We start from the raw sequence: 23,154 nt of genomic DNA on the forward strand, positions 1-23,154 counted from the left end.
CTTTAATAATCTTTTATTTCTTTTTTTTTTTTTATAAATTTTTTTTTTCCAACGTTTATTTATTTTTGGGACAGAGAGAGACAGAGCATGAACGGGGGAGGGGCAGAGAGAGAGGGAGACACAGAATCGGAAACAGGCTCCAGGCTCTGAGCCATCAGCCCAGAGCCCGACGCGGGGCTTGAACTCACGGACCGCGAGATCGTGACCTGGCTGAAGTCGGACGCTTAACCGACTGCGCCACCCAGGCGCCCCAATAATCTTTTATTTCAAACCTATGTCAATGTGTTGTCTATTCAAAAAAAAAAAAAAAAAAAAAAAAGTCCCATCCTCATTTAAAAAAATATTGGGGCGTATGGGTGCTTAACTCAGTCAGTTAAGCGGCTGACTCTCGATTTCCACTCGGGTCATGATCTCGCCGTTCATGAGTTCGAGCCCCACATCTGGCTCTGAACTCAGCGAGGAGCCTGCTTAGGATCCTGTCTCCCTCTTTCTGCCCCTCCCCCATTCTCACTTTCTCTCTCTGAAAAATAAACATTAAAACAATTTTTTTTTAAATATCAAAGCCCTTGGCCAACGTGCCGGTGCCATGAGCAGCCAGGCGTAAGCCTCCGCCCAGCCCTGTGTCCTTCAGCCTGTCCATCTGTTAGAGCCCACCTCCACCTCCACAGCTGGGAAGCTGAAGGGCAAGGACTAGAAGACAGTCTGCATCCGTGTTGGCCAGGCTCCTCAGGTTTCACACCTGGAAGGCCGCAAATGGCCTGTGGTGGCCTTTCCCAGCTGTCCATACCCCGTTCCAACCTGCACTCTCCCCTGCGCTGCCCACAGGTCCACGCACCCCCACCCACCCTGCCACCCTGCTACTCTCACCTCCTACCCCTCACCTCCACCCCACCCCTGCATGGCCCTGAGCAGGTGCCTCTCTGACCACCAGGGGCAGGGGCAAGGAAGGGAGGAACAAGAGGCTACGAGCCCCCACTTGTGCAGCAAGTGTGTCCTCAACACCTGCCCCCGGTCAGGTGGCAGCAGAGTGCTGGAGGACACAGGTGAGTCAGACGCAAACCCTGTCTGCAAAGAGCTCACACGACACAGCCCATGGGAAGCAGGGAAACACAGACAGCCGACACCCTACTATGGAAGCCCAAGGGGTACGGGCCAGCGGTGGAGCGGGCAAGGGGAAGGTCAAGGTGGCTGAGCGGCAGGCAGAGTGCATTCCAAGCAAAATGACGGGCTCAGGACCCAGCCGGGCCAGTGGGGAGGGGACAGCAGTGAGAAGGAGGCCAGAAGAGAGCGCGCAGGCCAAACAGGGATGGGCCCTGGATGCCAGCAACAGAGAACACGGACTCTTCCTCCAGGCGTTCCGTTCCGGGGGGAGGGGAGTCTCAGCCTCCTCAAGACCCATCAGAGACCGCAAGCTCCCAGCAGGTAGCCTGGGCCTTTCGATCAGAAGGCAGCCCTCCTCACCACCCAGCCAGCAGCCAGCCGGGGAACAGGGCAAGTGTGAAGAGGGCGAAAAGAAGTGCCAAGTGAGAAGGACAGGCCGTTGGCCCTCAAAGGGATGTGATCCTTGTCTGGAAACTTCCCTCTGAAGTGACTCAGTGCTCAAAACATGCCAAGCCAATGAGGTACTGTGCTCATATTCAACAACAACAGCAAAACCGTATTTCCACATTACCTACTGAAAGGAGACAAACTTTAGGCTGACCAATTCCAAATTCGATTTCCATGAGCCTCACAGGACAGTTTTTTTTTTTTTAATGTTTATTTGTTTGAGAGAGTGAACGAGCAAGCATGAGCAGGGGAGGGCAGAGGCGTGGGGGGGGGGTGGCGGGGGGGGGGGGGTGGAGAGAGAATCCCAAGCAGTCTCAGTGTTGTCACCACAGATCACAGGGCAGTTTGTTTTTTTAATCTCATTTCTGAGTCTCGATTCAGAAGCCGGTACGTTACAGAATGAGGGTTTTTTTTTTCCTCTTAAAGAAGACAACATTGTTTCCCCTTTCTGAGTTTTAAATGGATTTCCTTCTTCTAAACGGGGGGGGGGGCGGGGAGGAAGCCTCCATAATAGCTTTTAAATTTCTGTCAAAAAGACTTCTTAAATATCCACCAGCTGGTAGTGTGATGTAGCACACAAATGAAAACCTCAAAGTGACAAGTCTGTACTAAGCCATCCGCCATCACCAGGCCCTGGGCGGAACGCGGCACCCATCAGGGTCTGCTCTCCTCCCGGGATGTGCAGTCTTGTGGGAAAGCTAACAGCTTGTCACTGGGGTTGGCTCAGTAACCAGCCAGGCGTGCCTAACACCGCTGGACAGAGAAGCGGGGACCTGTCCCCGGCGTGGGACACCCACTCACAGGGACCCACAAATGACCCCTCTGCCTGTCCCCGTGCGGCAGCAATGCTGAGGGCCCCAGAAGGAAATGACCGCACGTGGACATGTCATGGGTGCCCCTGAAGCAAGCCAGTTGACCTACAACCTGGACCAGCTCTCCGGGTTGGATCAGAAGTGAGCTGCTGAGCCCTAGGCACACACATTTCCTAAGGAACTGGCCTGTTTCCTCCTCCGACGGGGACTTCTGAGAAGAGGCAATAAACTGCGGTAAGAACATGCCGACACCCACATCACCGACACCTCATCAGCAGCTCACCAAAGGGAAAGACACATTCAGAAGACAAAAACAACTGCCAGCCTGACTGCCGCTCTTACTGAGGATGGAAGAAAGCATTTGGGAGTCAGGACGGACTTGGGTATCGCTTAGTCCCACTCTCTCATTTACACCATCGAGGGGGAAACTGAAGCCCAGAGACCAGTAGGTAACTTTGCCCAAGGGGCCAGCCTGCCCCTCTCTGGAAGCCTCTGTCAGTCTTTGGCTCCACGGTCCGGCCCTGAAGCCCTCCTCCCCCTAGACCGGTTCCCCCCCTACACTTCCCATCTCCGCACCAGTATCAACGGCTTCCACAGTCAGCGTCTCCCCTCCCTCACCCACATCCAACTGGTTAATAAGCCCTTAGCAATCCAGCAAAGCAGAGAGTTCCTGAGTGCCCTCCCAGAGCCTCTGGAGGCTGAAGACCGGAGCCACCCCCAGCAAGGGAGGAGGGGAGAAACTGCAGGAGGCTCTGACCTCTTCCCACTGTGGCTGTTCAAGGGAAAGCTCTGGACCATCCTGGCAATGGTCACACACAACACAAGGACCCCTGCGTACTCAACGAACAAACAACTTAGAGAAAACAAACCAAACTATTAACAGTGACTACAGGGGCAAGGCTATAGGTCAAGTTCAAGTTTGGTTTTTCCTACTTAGGTGAACTTTCCAAATTTTCTTTGATGACCATTCAAACAGGCACCCTCACCATTCTCTGAGACTTAGCGCAAAAAGAAAATCAGCCTGGAAATCCCATACTGCAGATAATCTATTTTGGTAGAGTGGGCTTAAACATAATCAGAAGAGAAAAAGAGCTAACAAGATTTTTGTTAAAAAGTGAAAGAAGTAAATAAAAACAATGATGGGGTGGGATGAAGGAAGAAATAATGGGTTTGGTTTTGTTTCGATAATCATTTGTTTCTCTTTCCTCAAAGGTTAACATCTATCCAACACCTTGCATTCAGATTACAGTGATTTCTCGTGCTATTTACCATTTTCTTCTACCGATAAAATATAGGTTTTTTTAATCAATAAAGAATGTCTTTTCTTTCATAATTTCTTGTTTCTCTTTAAAGCAGGGAAAGTGCTAGGGGCACCTGGGGGGCTTGGTTGGTTGAGCTTTTGACTTTGGTTCAGGTCATGATCTCACGATTCATGAGTTTGAGTCTGGAATCGGGCTCACTGCTGTGAGCACAGAACCCACTTCAGATCCTCTGTCCCCCTCTCTCTGCCCCTTCCCTGCTTGTGCTCTCGCCAAAATAAGTAAATTAAAAAAACAAAACAGCAACAACAAAAAAGGCAGAGACAGTGCTTTTTCAAAGTGCAGGAGGAATTGGATTAGTTGCAAAGACCATGTTTTAAATTTTCTCTTTATACACTGGGTCTTCTCTATGATTACTTTTTATAACAAATGGAATTAAAGCACAAACTAGGTCCCAAGTATGGGACGTGGGTCCTGAATGGGCCAGAAGACCTGGTTACAAAGCTGTACTACCACTAAGCAGGCTTGAGATGTTCAGAGCAAAATCCCAGCCTCTCCCCCCCCCCCCCCCCCCAACCCTGGTCCCAGGAGTTAAGCCTTCTGCAGTTCTGGCCACAGAGAGGATCCCCTCAGAGCTTTCCCACTGGTTCCACTGGCAGGAAAACCACTGGAAGCTACATAATCCCTTTTACTTGGCTCCTCTGAGCTTAAACCACCATACTTTAGGGTCAGCTGTCCTCCCAGACTCCATCCTTTTCTTCTGTTTATCCCTGTCTTGTTTGCGAAACGAATGTGAAATGGCCTAAAACAGCAGCTCCCAACCCTGGCCACACAGGTGAATATCTGGGGAACTTTGGAAAATAGTTAGGCTCAGGCCACTTTCCCTAAACGATTAAAACAGAAGGTGGTGGGGACCCAACATCGGCATTTAAAAATTTTTTTTTAATATTTATTTATTTTTGAGAGAAAGAGAGAGAGAGAGAGAGAGAGAGAGAGCAAGCGAGCAGGGGATGGGCAGAGAGAAGAGACACAGACTCTGAAACAGGCTCCAGGCTCTGAGCTGTCAACATAGGGCCCAATGCGGGCTCGAACGCACAGATGGTGAGATCATGACCTGAGCCAAAGTCAGAGGCTTAACCGATGGAGCCACCCAGGTGTCCCAAGCATCGGCATTTATTTATTTATTTATTTTTTCAACGTTTATTTTATTTATTTTTGGGACAGAGAGAGACAGAGCATGAACGGGGGAGGGGCAGAGAGACAGGGGGAGACACAGAATCGGAAACAGGCTCCAGGCTCTGAGCCATCAGCCCAGAGCCTGACGCGGGGCTCGAACTCACGGACCGCGAGATCGTGACCTGGCTGAAGTCGGACGCTTAACCGACTGCGCCACCCAGGCGCCCCCCCAAGCATCGGCATTTAAAAAAAAAAGAAGCTCCCCAGGTTATCCTGACAAACTACATTGAGCCCAGTTGAGAATCACTGGCTTAGAGAAACCCACATAACAATGAAAAGCAAGTAAACAAAGAAACTCAAGCAACAGGGAAAGAGAAGGAAAAAAGGAAACAAAACAAAACAAAACAAAAGGCTGGGCCAAAAAGCAAGGTTAGAACCCCAAGTGCAGGCCACACTAGAGCGGGCCCAAATGATCGACTTTGCGCTGAGCTTCCAGATGGCCAAGGCAAAGATGATTCACGCTGCCCACAAGACAGAAATAGAGCTAATTCACGGAAGAGTTCTTCCTTGTCCTGGGACCTGAGATGAACACCTCTCTGGACCCTCCAAAAGAGGACACACAGCATGATGCGAGAGAGCATCTCGCCCCACAAGGCAGCCCCTGCGACGGGCACCCCACGAGTCAGCAGTTGACTTATTCAAGCCTGTTCGCTAACTCCTTGCTAGAAATAAAATCTAACAGAAATCAACGTCTACATATAAAACGTGTTACCAAACCCACTTCATTTTGCACAGATAACAACATATCTAACCTAACCCCCTGACCTCCAGCACCTGACAACACAAGCGCAGACACTGTTTACTGAGGCATCGAAATAAAGGCAATGACTCATGAAAACACCAAGTCTGCCCCTATAACTCTGGAGTCAAAGTCAAGCATTTCCCTCAATGCCAATGCTAAAAAAAAAAAAAAAAAAAAAAGGCCACTGCCCACCCTCAGACCCATAGCTGTGGTCTCTCAGGTCTAAGAAGAGGAGGATGTCTCCCAGATGGCAGCCTCCTAAGCAGGCCTCATGGCCACCGAAAAAAAGCAACAGGCCTGAGTCCCTGAATGCTTTTCCGTTACATACGATGTACTTCAGTAATAAGTTCCTTTTTTTTTTTAATTTTTTTTTAATTTTACTTATTTTTGCGACAGAGAGAGACAGAGCATGAGCAGGGGAGGGACAGAGAGAGAGGGAGACACAGAATTGGAAGCAGGCTCCAGGCTCTGAGCTGTCAGCACAGAGCCCGATGCGGGGCTTGAACCCACAGACTGCGAGATCATGACCTGAGCCGAAGCCGGATGCTTAACTGACTGAGCCACCCAGGCGCCCCAATAAGTTCTTTTTAAATGGGTTAAAAATCAACAGATTATGGAAGTAGCCACCCCCCCCACCCCTTTATGACGACATTTTCTTTTTGATCCATGCATCACATCACCCATTTCAAAGTAAGCGCGGACAAGTTAAAGTAGCAACCACTCACAATTGCCAAAGGTGGAAACAACCCAAATGTCCATCAACAGATGAACAGATAGACAAACTGTGGTCTGTCCACACGATGGAATATTATTTAGCCATAAAAAGGAATGACACACGTGACTCCAGGGCTGAACCTGGAAAACACTATACTCCGTGAAAGAAGCCAGACACAGAGGATCACACCCGTATGACTCCATGCCTATGAAATGCCCAGCACGGGCCGAGCACCCTAGAGAGAGAAAGCAGATTAGTGGTTTTCAGGGGCTGGGGATGGGAGGGATAGGGAATAACTGCTTAACGGGTACAGGTTTCCTTCTGGGGTGATGAAAAAAGTCTGTAACTACATTGTGGTGATGATTGCACAACAGTGTATATATACTTTTTTTGAGAGAGACAGGCAGGGGGGAGCGGAGGGAAAGGGAGAATCTTAAGCAGGGTCCACGCCCAGTACAGAGCTGACATGGGCTGGATCTCATGACCCTGGGATCCGGACCTGAGCTAAAATCAAGAGTCGGACGCTCAACTAACTGAGCCATCCACATGCCCCAGTGTAAATATACTTAATGCCACCGAATTTTTAAAACATTTTTTTAATGTGTACTTATTTTTGAGAGAGAAAGAGACAGAGATGAGTTGGGGAGGGGCAGAGAGAGAGGGAGACACCGAATCTGAAGCAGGATCCAGGCTCCTGAGCTGTCAGCACAGAGCCCAACGCGGGGCTCAAACCCACGGACCGTGGGATCATGACCTGAGCTGAAGCCAAACACTTAACCGACTAAGCCACCCAGGCGCCCCTTAATGCCACTGAATTCTTAACACTTTGAAATGGTTACCATGGTAAATTTTGTGTTACATGTATTTTGCAATTAAAAAAATTAATAGCAAAATTCTCATTGTGCTAATAAAATTCAACCCACATCAAGATTTTGTATAAAGATTATCACCCACAAGTACAGAAAGTCAGCTTTGACTCCAGAGCACACGAAATCAAAATTAGGATGCCTGGTGTTTAGTCTCCACTTAAAAGCAAGCTTCCAGGGGCATCTGGATGGCTCAGTCAGTTAAGCATCCAACTTCAGCTCAGATCATGATCTCGCGGTTCGTGAGTTTGAGCCCTGTGCTGACAGCTTGGAGCCTGGAGCCTGCTTCAGATTCTGTATCTCCCTCTCTCTGCCCCTTCCCTGCTTGCACACACGCATGTGCACTCTCTCTCAAAAACAAAGATTAAAAAAAAAAAAGATTACAAAAACAAGTTTCCAAAGAGTCTGTATCTGCTAGCGATACATACCGAAGCGCTGATCAATGAAGTAAGTCTGGGATTTGCTTTGAAATAATCGAAGAGGGGGGAAAAAAAAAAAAAGGAAAGAAAGAATCGAAGAGGGGTAGGGGGAAGGATCCTAGATTAAAACTGCTGAAGCAGGGCGCCTGGGTGGCTCAATCAGTTAAGCGTCCAACTTTGGCTCAAGTCATGATCTCACAATTCATGAGTTTGAGCCCCGCGTCCAGGCTCTGAGAGCTCAGAGCCTGGAGCCTGCTCTGGATTCTGTGTCTCCCTCTCTCTCTGCCCCTCCCCTGCTCGTGCTCTGTTTCTCTCTCTCTCTCTCAAAAGTAAATAAACATTAAAAAAGGAAAAAAAAAAAAAAAACTCCTGAAGCTCAGTGCTGGGAGTTCACTGAACTAGTCTATTTTTCTATGTTTGAAATTCCCCATAATGAAAAGTTTTACTTTGTTTTCAAGCAAGTTCCCCAATACCCTTAATATGCTAGATAATGCTCCGCGCAGGTAAAAGAACTAGATGCCCTTAAGCTGTCAAGTTCTGGGGGCTCTACCCAGTGTCCTCCACCTGAGTCCTACAGTTCAGGGTCACTGTGGAGGCCTGTCCACAAGAGGCCACACAAGGGGCTCCCCAGAAAAGAACCAGAGCCCCAGGTGAGACCACCAGGCAGCGACACAGAGTCCTCTGACCTGGTCCTTCACACTGTAAACCAATACATCACGTAGGCCTCGAGATGCCTCCCCCAAATTCAGCGAGGGTCTGGAAACAAGGAAACCTTTCACTGAACTGCCTTTAACAGAGCCAGGGGACCCCCTACCACTGCAAACGGAGCTCGCCTCCCAGCCCCAGCGAAGCAGGAGGCTGCCAGGCTCTTCCTAGATGCAACAGGTGGTTAAAATTGCAATCACCTATCCACTTGTTTCTCCTCCTCCCTCTTGGAGAACCACATGGAGGTGGGAGGCAAGGCCAGCATCCCTACCACCCTTCCCACTGAATTCCCAGTAGGTAGGTAGGTAAGTACATGGCATCGAGTAGAGGCTCAGCTAAATGTTTGCTGTGTGATCCTGACTTCTGATGGACACTACTCTCAAGGTGCATCTTGCTTCTCACAAACGTCGATGCAAGATATCAAATGGAAGGCACCAGAATGTACCAGTGTTGGGTGCCAGGAAAGGAGAGGACAGGAGGCAAGGAGTTATCGTACAAACAATGCCCACCTAAAATAGCATCCGAGATGCTCTGGAATGTAGAGGCCTGGGTCAGGGAGAGGAGGGTGGGAGACAAGTGTCTAAGCAGAGAGGGTGGAGCGTGAGGGCAAGGAGGAGGGCATCGAACAGGGAGGTTGGCAAGCCCCACCACCCTGAACAGGAGACACTGCCGTGACGAACTATGTAGGGTCCTGGGTCTCCAGAGCAGGGCCCAGGCCACGAAGGGAAGTGACCAGGCGTCATGGGAGGGGTGGGGGCTGCAGAGAACTGGCACACGAAGCCCCATCCAGAGATGGCGCCGACACTGGCACTGACCCACTGTTGCCAGGCAACAGTGCAGGCCCCTGGCTGCCAAGTGTTCTGATTTGTCAATGAAGCTGCAAGTCCGGATCGCTATGTAAGATCTCCTGATTTTCATGTTGGCAACTGCGGTAGACAGAATAATGGCTTCCCAGAGATGTCCACATCCTAATCCCAGTTACACGGCAAAGGGGAATTAAGGTAGCAGATGAGATTAAGGTTTCTGAACAGCTGACCTCAAAATAGGGAAGATCCTGAATTACCCCTGTAATGGCAAGGATCCTTAAAAGTGGCAGTGGGATGCAGAAAAGTCCCTGTCAGAATGATGCGGCATAAAGACACAGCCTAACTGTGGCTGGCTTTGAAGACAGAAGGGGCCACAAATCAAGGGATGAGGGCAGCCTCCAGAAGCCGGAAAACACGAGGAAACAGATCTTCTCCTAAGGCCTCCAGAAAGGAGCACTGCCCTGGCTACACCATGATTTTAGCCCACTGAGACCTGTGTTAGAATTCTAACCTACACAACTGTTGTTTTAAGCCACTGCATTTGTGATCATTTGTTACAGCAGCCAGAGGAAACTAATAGGGCAACCAACTTTAATGCCTTAAAAAGGCCCAGCACAGCCCAGACAAAATACATCTGTGGGCCGCATGGGGCCTGTGGACCACTCTTGTCTAGTCTACTCTAAGAAGAGTTGAGGGCTGGGCCACCTCCCCGGTACCCAGCACAAGAGCCTGGCACGTGATCTCTCGGACATGCATCCCAGGGTGAACTGCTAGGTCCCTTACCTTTATGACCTGGTCATAAAATTCTCCAGGGATTTCTGGAAAATACAGCTGCTTGGGGCACCCAGCTGGCTCGGTAGGTAGAACACGCAACTCTTGCTCCTAGAGTCATGAGTTCAAGCCCCATTTGGGCACACAGCTTATTTACAAAAGAGAAAAAGACAGAAACAGAGCTATTTGACCGTAAAGAGCTCCATTCCCAAAGGACCTGTTAGCCATAGCACGGCACATGGCCCAGACCTCACCCTGGGACCTGGGAGAGTGGCCTAGAGCAGAGGGTGGAAGAGGTGAGAACCCCTCTCAGCCCCACCTTCTCCTGCAGAAAGAAGGAAGTGAGGGCTTCTCAGCTCCCTGGGGAAGCCTCCAGGCCCTCTCTCCCGGCCACCCACAGGGCGCTCTCTTGCTGTCAGTGACTCCCCTGCACCTACAGCAATGAGATCACTTTGGGGTTTTTTTTTTTTTTTTGAAACAGCAGAGGAACACTTTTCAAATGAGCTCTTTTTAGTTTCCCACGTGCAGAGCAGAGCAGAGCAGAGCTGCTCCAATCAGAGGCAGCGTGAAAGACCCGGGGCGCTGCCCACTCGCCACCAAAAGACTGTGTGAAAGCCAAGTCCCGACTCAGAGCGCGACTCAGAGAGGGCTAAGCAGTCCGCCTGTTCCGCCTCACGTCCGGCCCTTCCTCCTCCACACCCTCGCTCAGCTCGAGCTCACACCTTCGCCTTCAGCCCTTGGCCTGGCCCTGTTCTCTGGCCCGGAGGCCTCTCCTCTGCGTCCCCCAGAGCTCCCCCTTTCCCTGCACGACTCTACCTACCTACCCTTTCCCCTGAAGCCTTCAGCCTCACTCTGGGTATCTGATGCCACTTTTTACCCTCCCTCCCAGGCTGCCATCACTTATCCTTCCATCAGGAGCCACTCTCTGTGCACCATAAGCTACGTGAGCCCAGGAACTTACACCTCTCCCTCCGTGTATTCCCAACCTATGGAGCACAGTACATATGTGCTCAATAAACATTACAGAATTAATTGGACCGCAAACTAATTTCTTTCTGAAAATATAATAAATTATGATGTTGTGATATGCATGAAATGCACCAGGTAGGGGCGCCTGGGTGGCGCAGTCAGTTAAGCGTCCGACTTCAGCCAGGTCACGATCTCGTGGTCCGTGAGTTCGAGCCCCGCGTCGGGCTCTGGGGCTGATGGCTCAGAGCCTGGAACCTGTTTCCGATTCTGTGTCTCCCTCTCTCTCTGCCCCTCCCCCGTTCATGCTCTGTCTCTCTCTGTCCCAAAAATAAATAAACGTTGAAAAAAAAAATTAAAAAAAAAAAAAAAAAAAAGCACCAGGTAAAACCTCTCTTCCAGACATCTTCCACGAAAAGCAAATCTACCTCAGTTAGGTACTCTAAATTACAACTACCTTTAATGGAACTTCGGTGAACAAATGTAGTTTTAAGTTTTACAAGCGGTGTTTGCTGCAGTCATTACAATCAGGGGTGTAGGAAGGAATCTGGCTCATAGGCTTGAACGGCCAGATAAGAACCCGCCGTGCCTGCTCCCTACTCCTGGCTGAAAATCAGGGGGAGGAACATTGCCAAACAGGTGGGGCACAATCTTTTCTCCGGCCCTCACCCAGTTTACACTCTCTGCTGGGCCAGCCCCCTTTTGCAAAGTAGCTCAAAGGCAAACCTCAGCAGCCCCGGGGGGGGGGGGGGGGGGGGGTGATCTCTCCCTGGCACGATTCCACCTTACGTGCTGCCCCCTCCCTCTTTCCTCAAGCTGGTTCCTCGGTTACTCTACAGTAGCTCAGAGCCCAGCACCTCATATCTCATCACTGCAAAGGCTTCTTGCTCTCCTCGTGCTCCAATTGGCTCCCACCTTCTAATCCCTGACACGCCCAGAGGCTCCCCTGAGCACACAGTTCATCTTGCCGGCCCACACAAACCATGAACATCATCTGGGGTGCTTCTAAAAAAAAAAACAAACGACTGGCTTTTCCTCCATGGTCTGGGGTGGGGCCCTATCACAGGCATTTTTAAAAAGCTTTCCAGGCCATGTGACCTGCAGGTGCAGCCAAGGGTAAAAACTGCAGGCTCTCAGGGTGTCACATCCACTCTCCCCAGCCAGCACGGAGGCCCCCGGGGCACCTGCCTCTCCCCAAACAGAACCGGACCCCAGGACCTCCCTTCACTCTGACGCGCACCCTCGTGCTGTTGCTGGAACTGTGACCTATCTCGTCTCACCGATCTGCCGGGTCAGGCCCTGCCAGAGGGCCCCACCCCAAACACTTGAGCACCCTACTGCCCACACCACCAAATCCCAAGGCCGCTGCCCCATCAGAGCCAGGCCATCGGGCCACCTCTGTCCTCACTGTTCCCAGCATCCCCCGGGCAAAGCTGCTTCTGTGTACGTGGGGTGCCACGCACACCCCACACACAGGCCCCAGCCCACGCCCACCCCAAGCTTCGCCCCCTGATGTTCCCTCGACCTGAAATGCCTTCCCATTTGTCCTCTATACCCGGATACTGGTCCCTGTCCTTTGAGGTCTACCTCAAATCCTACCTTCTCCCTGACATCTTCCCTGACTCTTCTAGATTTTTCTGCATTCTTGATGTCTTAACAAAGAATCAAAATCACAGCTTAGCAAACCACCAGCTTCTATTGTCTCACAAATACTAACTGTCGATCGGTGGCAAGACACATAGCATTTCCCCGACGTGCATCATCTTGACAAGAGACCACATGTTGCAGATTTTCCAGGTCGACGGTGACCTCAAATATTCTGCCCTAATGTCATAGAATGGCCCTCGGTTTGATCCTCATGCTTTTGCATCAGCTGAACTGCCTCTCATGAAGTGGCATAAAAGTTATTCCCCTCATCATGTGTTTCCCAAACATTGGGATCCCAGGTACAGTCATTATACCCCAGGACAGCACTGGATATCACCAGGCACTCGCGGAGAAGTCACTTTCAAGTAAATATGTGATTTTTTAGCCTGTCAGTATTCCTCCACTGCTATGACTTTTCTGGGGAGGGAGGAAGGACGGGCCCGGGGCGGACTCTGCAGAACCAACTTCCAGCTCTGATGATTTATTCACCTCGGCCTGAAAGCGTTTACAGAACAACAAATTTGAGTCCAAACCTCCAGGGCCTCCCAAGAGTGCAGGGCAGGTACTGACACATAGCTGTTTACCACTCCTTGGCTTGGGAGCTGCAGGCAATTTTTAAACCTTGGGAAAGTGATCACACCCCAACCTCCACATACACTGTTAAGACCAGAAAAATGACCCATTTGCTACGAGTCATATGTTAATTGCCTACTGAGGAAGGAGACACTTTATATTTTTATTTACATAACTGTTTAAGACTAACAAGTTCCTCTGCGTGAATTTGATCACGTTTTAACAACAGCATTAACCAGAGGATTTTTTTTTTTTTAGTCCTTAATTCTCATGTGTCATGTTTACAGAACCAATGTGCAGAGCTTCAGGATTACAGAGTAAAAAAGAAATGAGCCCTTTCCTCAGAGCAATTTGGGCAATTATTTTAACACAGTTTTGCAAACACAAAAACCTTTACCAGCCCACACAGACTTCCTCCCAGCCAACCCAGCTGGGGTCCTCCCAGGCCCCCGCTGTAAGCAGATGTACATCTTAGAATTTACTTCTGTGGCCCTGGACAGGGAGGTGAGGTCTTGCCACAGAAACAGCTTCATGAGGCTCCAAAACCAGACAGGTACGGGACTGGGTGGGTACACATGAACCAGCCTGACCCGCCCCTGAGCTGGTCTACTCATCTGTGAAACGTGTACTTCCCAGGGTTGCTACGAGGGTTTAGCAAAGCAATGGGAGCACCTGGGATGGCTACAGAGTGAGGCAGTGAAAATAATGTGGTTTTGAATCTGACACAGGTGGCAGCAAAAACTAGGTGGGGTACTTACTGGCTGTGTGGCCTGGGGCAGGGTGCTGAACCCCTCTGAGCCTTAGTTTTTGCATATGCAAAAAGGGAAATCGTGACAGGCCTTGGAGGAACAGAATGAAATTAAATATTGTACGTAGATGGAGTAGCGTAGGGCCTGGCACACAGGAGACATCAGAAAACCATCAGGGCGCTCTCTTTCTCTCTCTCTCTCTTTCTCTCTCTCTCTCTCTCTCTCTCATACACACACACTCACACAGACCATGTTTGGTTTTGATGGACAAGACGATAATTACTATTGGTGGAAAATGAATTTTTCCCCCCAAACCCTAAACACCAAAGAATATTAAATCAATCTGAACCATGGGGAGGGAGGAGGAATGACTTCCATTAACACCAGTGGCCATCCCTAATGGCCCCGTGGGAGTCTGTCTGGTGCCCTGCCCCTTCTCAGCTGCATTTCTGAAAAGCCTTGACAGTGAACATCTTGTTTGATGTGTGGGAATGATGAACCGGCTTTTCTAACAGAATCCTAGATTTAGCGCCTCTTTGAAGGGCACTGATGTCTTACATTCCCTTCATTAAGGAAAACATCCCAACTAACTCCCATAGTGATGATGCCCGTGACCACGGTCCAAGTTATCATCACATAAGAACGAAGCGAAAACATCTGACAAACCAAAGTCCCTTCCCAAGTGTCATGCCATCATCTTCCGAGCAATCCAGAAGCATTTCAGAGGCAGAAAACCACTGCTGTGTGTGAGCGCCCTCAGCACAGTCGCCCAGTGCTGACTGACACCTTCACAAGCCTTCTTATTCGGTCCTCTGGGCCAGGGTTCCCAAACCTGGTTCCTGGACCAGGCGCATCAGGAACACCTGGAAACTGGCTGAAAATGCACCGTCTCAGGCCTCACCTCAGACCTACTGAATCAGACACTCTGGGGCGGAGCCCGGCAACGTGTGTAATGGGCCACGGGGTGATTCCAATGCACGCTTGGAGTCTGAGAAGCACTGGTCTGTTCTGCAAGATGGTTACTATTAGCCCCACTTCAGAGATGCAGAAGATGAAGCTCCGTGAGTACAGTGTTCAACGCCACCCAGCCAGGAGACCAATTTGTACCCACGTCTCATTCCACAGCTATTTCTCACACGGACTCTGTAGCCAAACTGTCTGGACCATGTGGTGCTCTCAGCTACCGAGCCACCAGGATGCGACGATGACATTAGCTTAAGAGGGGTGGGAAAGAGGAAGGATGGAGCCTGCACTCAGAACTGATTAATTATAGATGCTTTTAAACCCACATCATGCATCAGCCCTAGATGGTCGGCCATCCCTCAGGACGAGCCTGCTTCTCCCTGCTCCATTTATCAGCGGGGTTGCCACGAAGGGAAGGCGGAGGGGGGGGAGTCCTCTGCACAGCCCTCTGTGCACCCACTTCCTGGCACTGCTTTGAACAGAAAGAGAAGTTACCTGTTCTGTCTCCAGAACGCTTGAGAATGCAGCCTTGACACCCACAGGAAGGCTTTTCTGTGCCCAGGCACAAAGCAGGTTCCAGTACCTGGGGATGCTGGGAATGAGTCACCACAAAGAATCCAATGCATGGACACGGAACATTTTAACAATGTTGCAGATCTGGTTCAAAGGAGGCAAGCCTCTTTCTTTCTTTCTTTCTCTCTTTCTTTCTTTTTTTTTAATCTAACCCTAAATCTAGCGTCTGTCAGTTCAATTGGTTCATTAAACTCTTGACATTCAACTTACAGTGGTTTCACTGATCCTAAGGTCAGGAAAAAGAAATCTCATTCACAATTTCCAACTTTCTACAGAAACTCGGTGGTGATTTTCAGATCACAGGCTTATCCTATATAATAAATTAAATGAGCACACATAACACTGAGGGGCTTTATACACGAGCTGGTGGAGTAGGAGGCACCCAGGTTTGGGAATCACACAGACCTTGGTTTGGCTGCTGGCTGTGCGAATTCCTCATAGGTTACCTAACATCTCTGGGCCTCCATTTTTCCACTCACAGATGGGTGGTGATCCCTGTGTCATAGGTCGATGTGAAGACAAAATGAAATGACATTAAAAAAAAAAAAAAAACAAAGTCTGCTGAAACAACTTTGCGTTTCAAGACATGAAAAACTCAACCATCTGACAGTAAAAATAGATGGAACCAAACAAGTCCATAGATGGACGGGATACACTCACTCAACGGCACGTACACTTACTTCACTGTATCTGTTTCCCCAAGTTTCTATTTTTAGACCCCTTCAGACCAAGGAAAATACCATCGACGAAGTTATCAGAAAGCTTGTCAATGTTCAAAAACTCAACCGATGGCCATAGTCGTTTCACAAGGCCAAACAAAATGTGCTCTCTCCCACCCTCGACGACCTCAGTGACATCACTCAGTCCCTTGCCAACTTGCAGGGGGGCTTCTTCATACAAGTCTCTTCGTCTCTCTGAGACTTGGTTCCTCCAGTGAGGCAAAAGGCATAAGAGTATTTGGGAACCCCAACAAACCCGCTGGAATCCCAGCCCCATCACTTAGTGGCTGTGTGGCCTTGAGCACAGGACTTCAGCGCCTGGGTCTCAGTTCTCACAACTGCAGGTGGGGGACAACACGCATGTGGCTGAAGCCGCCCATGTGCCATGTGACGTGACACACCCATATGACAGATGACTGCGGGACGGACAGTAGTGGTTTTTGCAAGAGCAAGGCGAAACAGTGGAGCCTGTAGCAGGGGACCAATCAAAGTTTGTTCCTCTGCCCCCAGGAGTTATTCACATCCTAGACCTGTTCTGAGCACCGACCATGTGTCAGAGCCTGAGCTGGGTACTGGAGAGGTAAGCAAAGACTGGGAGGGCGGTCGCTGGCCTCAAAGATGTCACAGTGCCGCAAAAGCCCGATACTGAGACAACGTGACTAAGTGCCCCAAAAGGCTGTTTGGGGTGGTGAGGCTTGAAGAGAAGGGTTTGAGGGACCCAAACACTGGTGGAGGTGGCCGGCAAAGGCCTGACAGAAGAGGTCTGTTTAAACTGAACACATGAATAGAAAGCCCAGCAGACAAACAGGGGAGTAGAACTAGAAAATTCCTCATATCCTCCCCAACCTCAAGTTCCCCAAATGCAAGCCCTGTCATTTCTCCAAGGCTCAGGGTCACCTGGTACTCATGCCATAAAGCGACAACCACCGCAGTCATCCGGGCCCCATCACTCTGACAGGAAGGTTCTGGGGAACAACAGTAAGACCAACTGCCAAGAAGCTTTAACAACTTTAATGCGCTTCCCAAGAGGATGAAAAGGACAATTCCTGCATGAAAATTTCTTGGCACTTTAGTCCACAAAGAACTGGAAGTTGTCCTCTTCCTAATAAAATCTTCAAAAAGAAATGAATAAAAAGCCCACTCTTTAAGTTCAGCAACAGCCCAGCCATTAAAACAAATCAAAGCCCTAAAAACGCATCTACTTTTGTAGGACTCCTATCAGAATCCCAAGTCTCAGGCAATCCACACCTTATCATGGAAGGCAGTTACATTAAGAGGCATCCACTGTATTTCTACAAAGGCTTTTTTACAAGGGATGGGTCATTTCTAAGGCTGCATATACCAAACGAGGTATCCTCATTTGAAAGTTTTACATTTCTTCACATGCACCACGGGTGTTTGGTACAGCACATCTTGCTGGGAGAAGAGTTCTCCACCGAACTCCCCATCTGCCAAACTCAAGGTTCAAGGAGGCAAAAAGCCTGTGGAAACCAGGAGAGATCAGTACATCCCACAGGACAATCCAAACTTGCTCCTGTTCCAGGACCTTGCGGGGAAACAATCGTGAATCATGTCTCACAACAATTTGTACTTTACCCAACTCTACTAGCCGGTATCTCATTCAGCGCTTACAAAAGAAAAGCCCAGTGCGACGGGTAACATGACTAACCGAATATGAGAACTAAAGAAACTAGTAAGCTTTAAAATATGAAAGGGAAAATACAGATACATAAAAGATCAGATCTTGGTGGCTTCCCCAACACCATCACTTACCCCAAATACACTCACTGGCACAAGAACAATTTGGAAACAAACTGTAGTCCCTCCTGATGTTCATTTAAATACAGACGAAAACTTAATTATCAGTGCAAACTCAATCACTGCTGTGCAGGGTTCAGTATCTGATATTGCCAGCACCTATCATCTGGTATCTAGGGCTACAAGATGCACATGTTTTCGGCCAAATCTTCATTATCTTACGTAATTGGGGTGGGGGGAAGAGTAATTAAAATTCACCTTTTTCTATCCCTTTAACCTCCTGTTGCAATCTCTTCTTTCACAGGGCATTTTCTGGAGGTGGAAAGCAAGAACTCATACTTCACATCTTTTCGTGCCTGTTATCTTGTGTGAATGTTAAAAATAAAAGGGGGAGGGGGAGGGGGAATAATATCCTGAACATCTCTCTAAAAAAAAAAAAAAAAAATTCTAAAATGTCCTGGAAAGCAAGCCCCGGAGACCAACCTTCTAGTTCTGGCGGTGACACGGTACCAGTGCATGACCTTGAGCAAATCACTACATCTCTGGACCTCAGTTTCCCCCATCTGAACCCCAATGATGGTCAGGCCCCGTCCTCTCTTAAAGCACAGATTTCAGATGCATCCCCAGGACGAAACAGCGAAGGGACCCCCGGCCGATGTCCCAGGGCGGAGGAATGGGCTTTCACAGGCCCCTTCTGGGGTTTCAGGGGACAACAAGCTGTCCCCACTCTCCCCTGCCCCCCCCCCCCTCCCCGGCAAAGCCACTGGGCCAACTTCAGGTCGCAAACAAAAACCTGTTGGCACAGACTCCTCTAGGAAGGGCCAGCCTCTCCCAACACGCTCTGCTCAGGGGGAGCCGCCCCACGGGCAGAGAGAGGGTCTCCTTGAAGAGGCCGGCCCCCACGCACCCATAAACCCACCCGGATCAGCCGAACGGGACCGCCGGGCGGGGTCTCTGCCATCCCACGCGGAACAAAAGGCAGCTGGAGCCCGGCTCTGCCGCCCCCGTCCCCGCTGTGCTGTGGGGGTCGGGGGTGGGGAGGGAGAACCTGGTCCCTGGGGAGGGAAAGGGGCCCCGCTCCAGCCCGAAGGAGAGGGGCGACGGGATGGGATCCCGGACAGCGGGGACCCCTCCCCCGATTCCTGGAGGAAACGGGGGCTGGGCTGTGCACGGGGGCGGGAGGGAGGAAAGGGGTGCCTGGCCCGAGGTGGGGAGGAAAGTGATCTGGGGAGGAGGGGCGGGGTGGTTCCAAGCCGAAAGGCAAGAGGATGGGGGCCCGGAGAGGGCTCCTAGATCTGGGGTGGGAGTAAGAGGAGCCTCAGACTCAGAGAATATAAAAGCAAAAGCTCCCCGATAGGGAAACGGGGTGGGGGGGGGGGGGTTGGGGGTCTTTGCAGCGGAAAGAGGGATCCAGGTGGGGAGGGGGGCCATGCCCCAGCCCGTGGGGACGGGCCTGGCTGGAAAGAAAAGGGTCCCACCCGAGGCAGGGACCCAGCTGGGGCAGCTGGGGTGCATGCTCTGGGGGGCGGGCTGGAGGGGAGCCGCTCCGCGAGGGCGTCCGCGCCCTAGGGAGGGGAGGGTCCGCGCCCTGGGGCCCCGCTCCCGCCCCCCGAGGCGCGTGGGCCCCGCTCACCTCCGCTCCTCCGAGCCCGCCCGGGTGCGCGGCTGCGGCCGCCGCCAGCGCTGAGGAGGCGGGAGCGACCGGAGCCTGCGGAGCCGCCGCCGCAGCCGCCGCCGCGTCCAGCTCCGTTTGACACCCACACACCAGCCAACATGGCGGCCGGGAGGGGGCGCGCCGGCTGCGTGCGCGCGCCCGCCGGCCCCGCCCCGAGCCCCCGCCCCCGCCCCGAGGCCCCGCCTCCGCGACCTCCCCCCCCCCCCTCCCCACCAGACCCGCGACCCCTAGCGGAACGCCCGGCCCTCCTGCAGCGCCCGGGGCGTACGCCCCAATCCCCCAGACCTCCCCCAAGTCCCACACACGCGTCTCAACGACCCCCCCCAACCGCCTACAAGCCCTGGCGAACTCATACCCGAACCCACGCGCTCGGCAACCTTCCCTGAGATCCCCCCACCCACCCAGTCCCCCCACACCCCATACTCCACAAGCATCTCACCAGCCTCAGGCACGCACCCCGAGCCCTCATCGGACGTGAAATTCCGTTCTTTCCCTCGCAGTATGCACTTGAAAACATTGTTCCTATAGGGGCTTCTCTCAGGAGGTGGAGCCTGGAGGGCGCCAGGGGCTACTGGGGCACCGGTCACTTTCGGTTTCTTGAGCTTGGTGCTAGGGTCACAAGTGCGTTCACTTTGTGGAAATTTACCGATGTACACGTTAGACGTGTGCACTTTTCCGTATGTGTGTTAATACTTCAATAAAACACACTCAAAAATCATTCCGAGAAAGGGGTGCATCGCCTTGGCTAGACTGCCAAAGGGATCTAGAAGGTGGATCCCTTGGCTCACCGTCATCCTCACGTGAGGAATTCACAGACTCACCCCTTCACACGGCCTGGAACTCTCAAAAGAGCAGCCGGAACCGCTCCTTCCATGTGGTTCAACCAGTGCCCATGAGGCACCTGCTATGTGCCAAGCTCTGTGCAAGGCTCAAAGGGAGGCAAAGACAAAGCTGGAGAAGAGGCACACCCTGCAGAGGTTCCTGGGACCTCACGGCATTAACCTACTCCAGACCGCGGAGTATGGGGTATGGTTCAGGGTTTGCTGGGTTGTGGACAGCACCATCCCTGTTCCCAGGAGGCCCAGGTGACATCAACACTATGCCAAGCTCCGTTTTCAGGGTCCCATTCTGCTCTCCTAAGATACCTTAGGCAAAAGTCACTGCACTTCTTTGAGCCTTATATTCCTCCTCCCTATGAAGAAACCGGGTGGATAAAGACATCCCTTCTGTTCTTACAAGCTGGGATCTAGACTTCCCTTCTCAGGGAAAATAGAAGAGTGAAAGGAAAGGGGAAAAGAGAGACTGAAAGAGAAGGAAGGAAAGAAAAGATAGGGGAGGGAGAGAGGGGAGGGAGAGAGGGGAGGGAGAGAGGAGGAGAGCAACAAGGAAGTCAGAGAGAGAAACTAACACATTGGTAAACCCACCCGGTCATTTTTCCTTTGAAAAGTCCAACACTGGTAATTCCAGATGCTAGAAACTCCTCCCCATGGTTTGCAGCCCCCTCCCACTGCTCAGTGTCCCTTCTGCACCAGGAGAGTGAATTAAACCTTGTGGCAGGAACCTGAGCTCCCTGTTTTGAACTTGGCCCACTCCCCCTCCTGGAGAGGGTCCTCAACCAGCTCAACACTCCCCCGTAAACTGCAGCTCACTCTTGGCGGGACCTTCCTGGGCCTTCTGGGAGAGCAGAGCTTTACATGAATTATGGCCCCTGCCCTCAAAGAACTTAATCCATTAGAATATTTGAGGTCAAAATGGAGGTAAAGTTCACTTTCACTAGGATTTGCAACCTCAGATGAATTACGCCAATACACTGTGGGTGCTCAGTGCAGGCTGGAGTGCGTTAGATAGATTGTCTGAACCAGTGTTGCCCAAGAGAACTTTCTGCAATGATCAAAATGTTCTCTAACTGTGCCATCCACATGTAAGCATGTGAGATGCAGTTAGTGTGAGCAAGGAGCTGAGTTTTTGAGACCTTATTTAACTTTAATTAATGAGTTTATTTACTTATTTTAATTAATCAATTTAAACAGCCACATGTGGCTGGATGCTACCACGTTGAACAGCGCTGGCCTGAAACCTCACCAGAGCCTCACAAGGTGAGCGGTCTTACTGTCCACATTTTACAGACAAGAATCAGAGGTTTGGAGAGATGCCAGGGCTTGGTCATCCAGGCCAATTTTTCTGCACATGGGACCCATTCCCTTCCCCACCCAAGTAGCGAGTCTGTGTCGCCACAGAGATGAGACGCAAGTTTTGGAAAGAGAAATTGATACAGACAGAAAGATCACGATGGGGCACCTGGCTGGCTCAGTCAGAGAAGCCTGCAACTCTTGATCTCGGAGTCCTGAGTTCGGGCGCCACGTTGGGTGCAGAGATTATTTAGATAAACAAACAAACAAACTTAAAAAAAAAAAAAAAAAAAAAAAAAGATACGATGAGCTAAGTACAGCCCAGAAAGTAAGTTGGAGATTGAGCCAGGCTGGGGGGTGGGGGAGGGCCTCCTGAGGCCCCAAACCCCCACCCATGTGCAGGGTCAGAGGGGACATTCCTGCATTCCTCCAAGTGATTTCTCCTTCCTGCACTGCTTTGAAATATAGCACCTTCTTCCATGGTCCCTCTCTCAATTCACCCTCACGATGAGCCCTTAAGGTCAGCAGTCCTATCCCCATTTTGCAGATGAGGAAACAGAGGCAGCACACAGCAGTGCTGGGATTCACACCCACACTCTGGTCCAGAGCACGTAAGCAGCCTTGCAGAGGAGGCTGAGGGACAAGCCAGACCCTGTGCCCACGCCCAAAGCAGCCCCAGGGCACAGGGCTGGCGCAGACATCTTCATCGGCCCTTCCTAGCGTAGCCGGGGCTCAGGGGTACAAGAGCACCTGACTCCAGGGGTCCCAAACAGACCAGGTTCCGCCACTCACTGCTGACAAAATCCAAAGGCAGAGAGAGAGAAGCAGAGGTGAAAATCAGAGAAGGATTTACTGCAGTGAGGCCAGCCCCGGGGAAGACAGTGGGCTGCCTCAAAGACAGTCTCCAAAGTGCTGAAAATACTGCCAGGTTTACATTAGGCAAATACGGGACAGAGACCGGTGGGGACCTGCAGGTGGACGGTAAAGGTCAGGCCCTTGGTCATCTTGGAGTCAGTCACCTGCGGGCGGGGTCTGGCTGGCTCAGGTCAGTCCTTATTGCTTGAGGGGGTAGTTTTGGTTCCTCAGGGGATGCTTTGCCCGAAGGGTCTTTTGCCTAAATTAAGAGAGAAGCCAGAAAGAACTGAACCCATTAGAATATTTGAAGTCAAAAATGGAGGTAAAGTCCACTTCCACTAGGATTTGGAAGTTGGTTCCAGATGCATAATGAGGCGGTGACTGGGGCTGGTCGGAGTGGTGTTTCAGAAGCACAAACAGATGGCTGTGCAGAGCAGGCAGGGATGTCTTGGGTTAAGGAAGGTGGGCATGCTGAGTGAAAAGAATCACCTAGGGGCGCCTGGGTGGCTCAGTCCGTTGAGCGTTGAGCGTTGAGGGCTGAGCGTTGAGGTCTGACCCCAGCTCAGGTCATGATCTCCCAGTCTGTGAGTTCGAGCCCCACGTCGGGCTCTGTGCTGACAGCTTAGAGCCTGGAGCCTGTTTCGGATTCTGTGTGTGTGTCTCTCTCT

The 23,154-nt window shown here is 51.1% G+C and overlaps 1 protein-coding gene across 4 annotated transcripts in view; it reads right to left on the reverse strand.

Moving 5' to 3' along the window:
- The window catches only part of EPN2 (epsin 2), an 87,338-nt gene extending 67,682 nt beyond the window's left edge, over window positions 1-19,656 (reverse strand). For 2 of the 4 annotated variants that reach the window (XM_045487558.1, XM_045487557.1), the window contains exon 1: window positions 19,461-19,617. The gene's annotated coding sequence lies outside the window, so the exon portion shown is untranslated. Of the gene's footprint in view, window positions 1-19,460 lie in introns of all 4 variants that reach the window. The other 2 variants (XM_045487559.1, XM_045487560.1) reach the window with 2 other exon arrangements.
- Window positions 19,657-23,154: the final 3,498 nt, after the last annotated feature.

Source organism: Leopardus geoffroyi, chromosome E1 (assembly GCF_018350155.1).
Source record: "Leopardus geoffroyi isolate Oge1 chromosome E1, O.geoffroyi_Oge1_pat1.0, whole genome shotgun sequence".
NCBI classification, from domain to species: Eukaryota; Metazoa; Chordata; class Mammalia; order Carnivora; family Felidae; genus Leopardus; species Leopardus geoffroyi.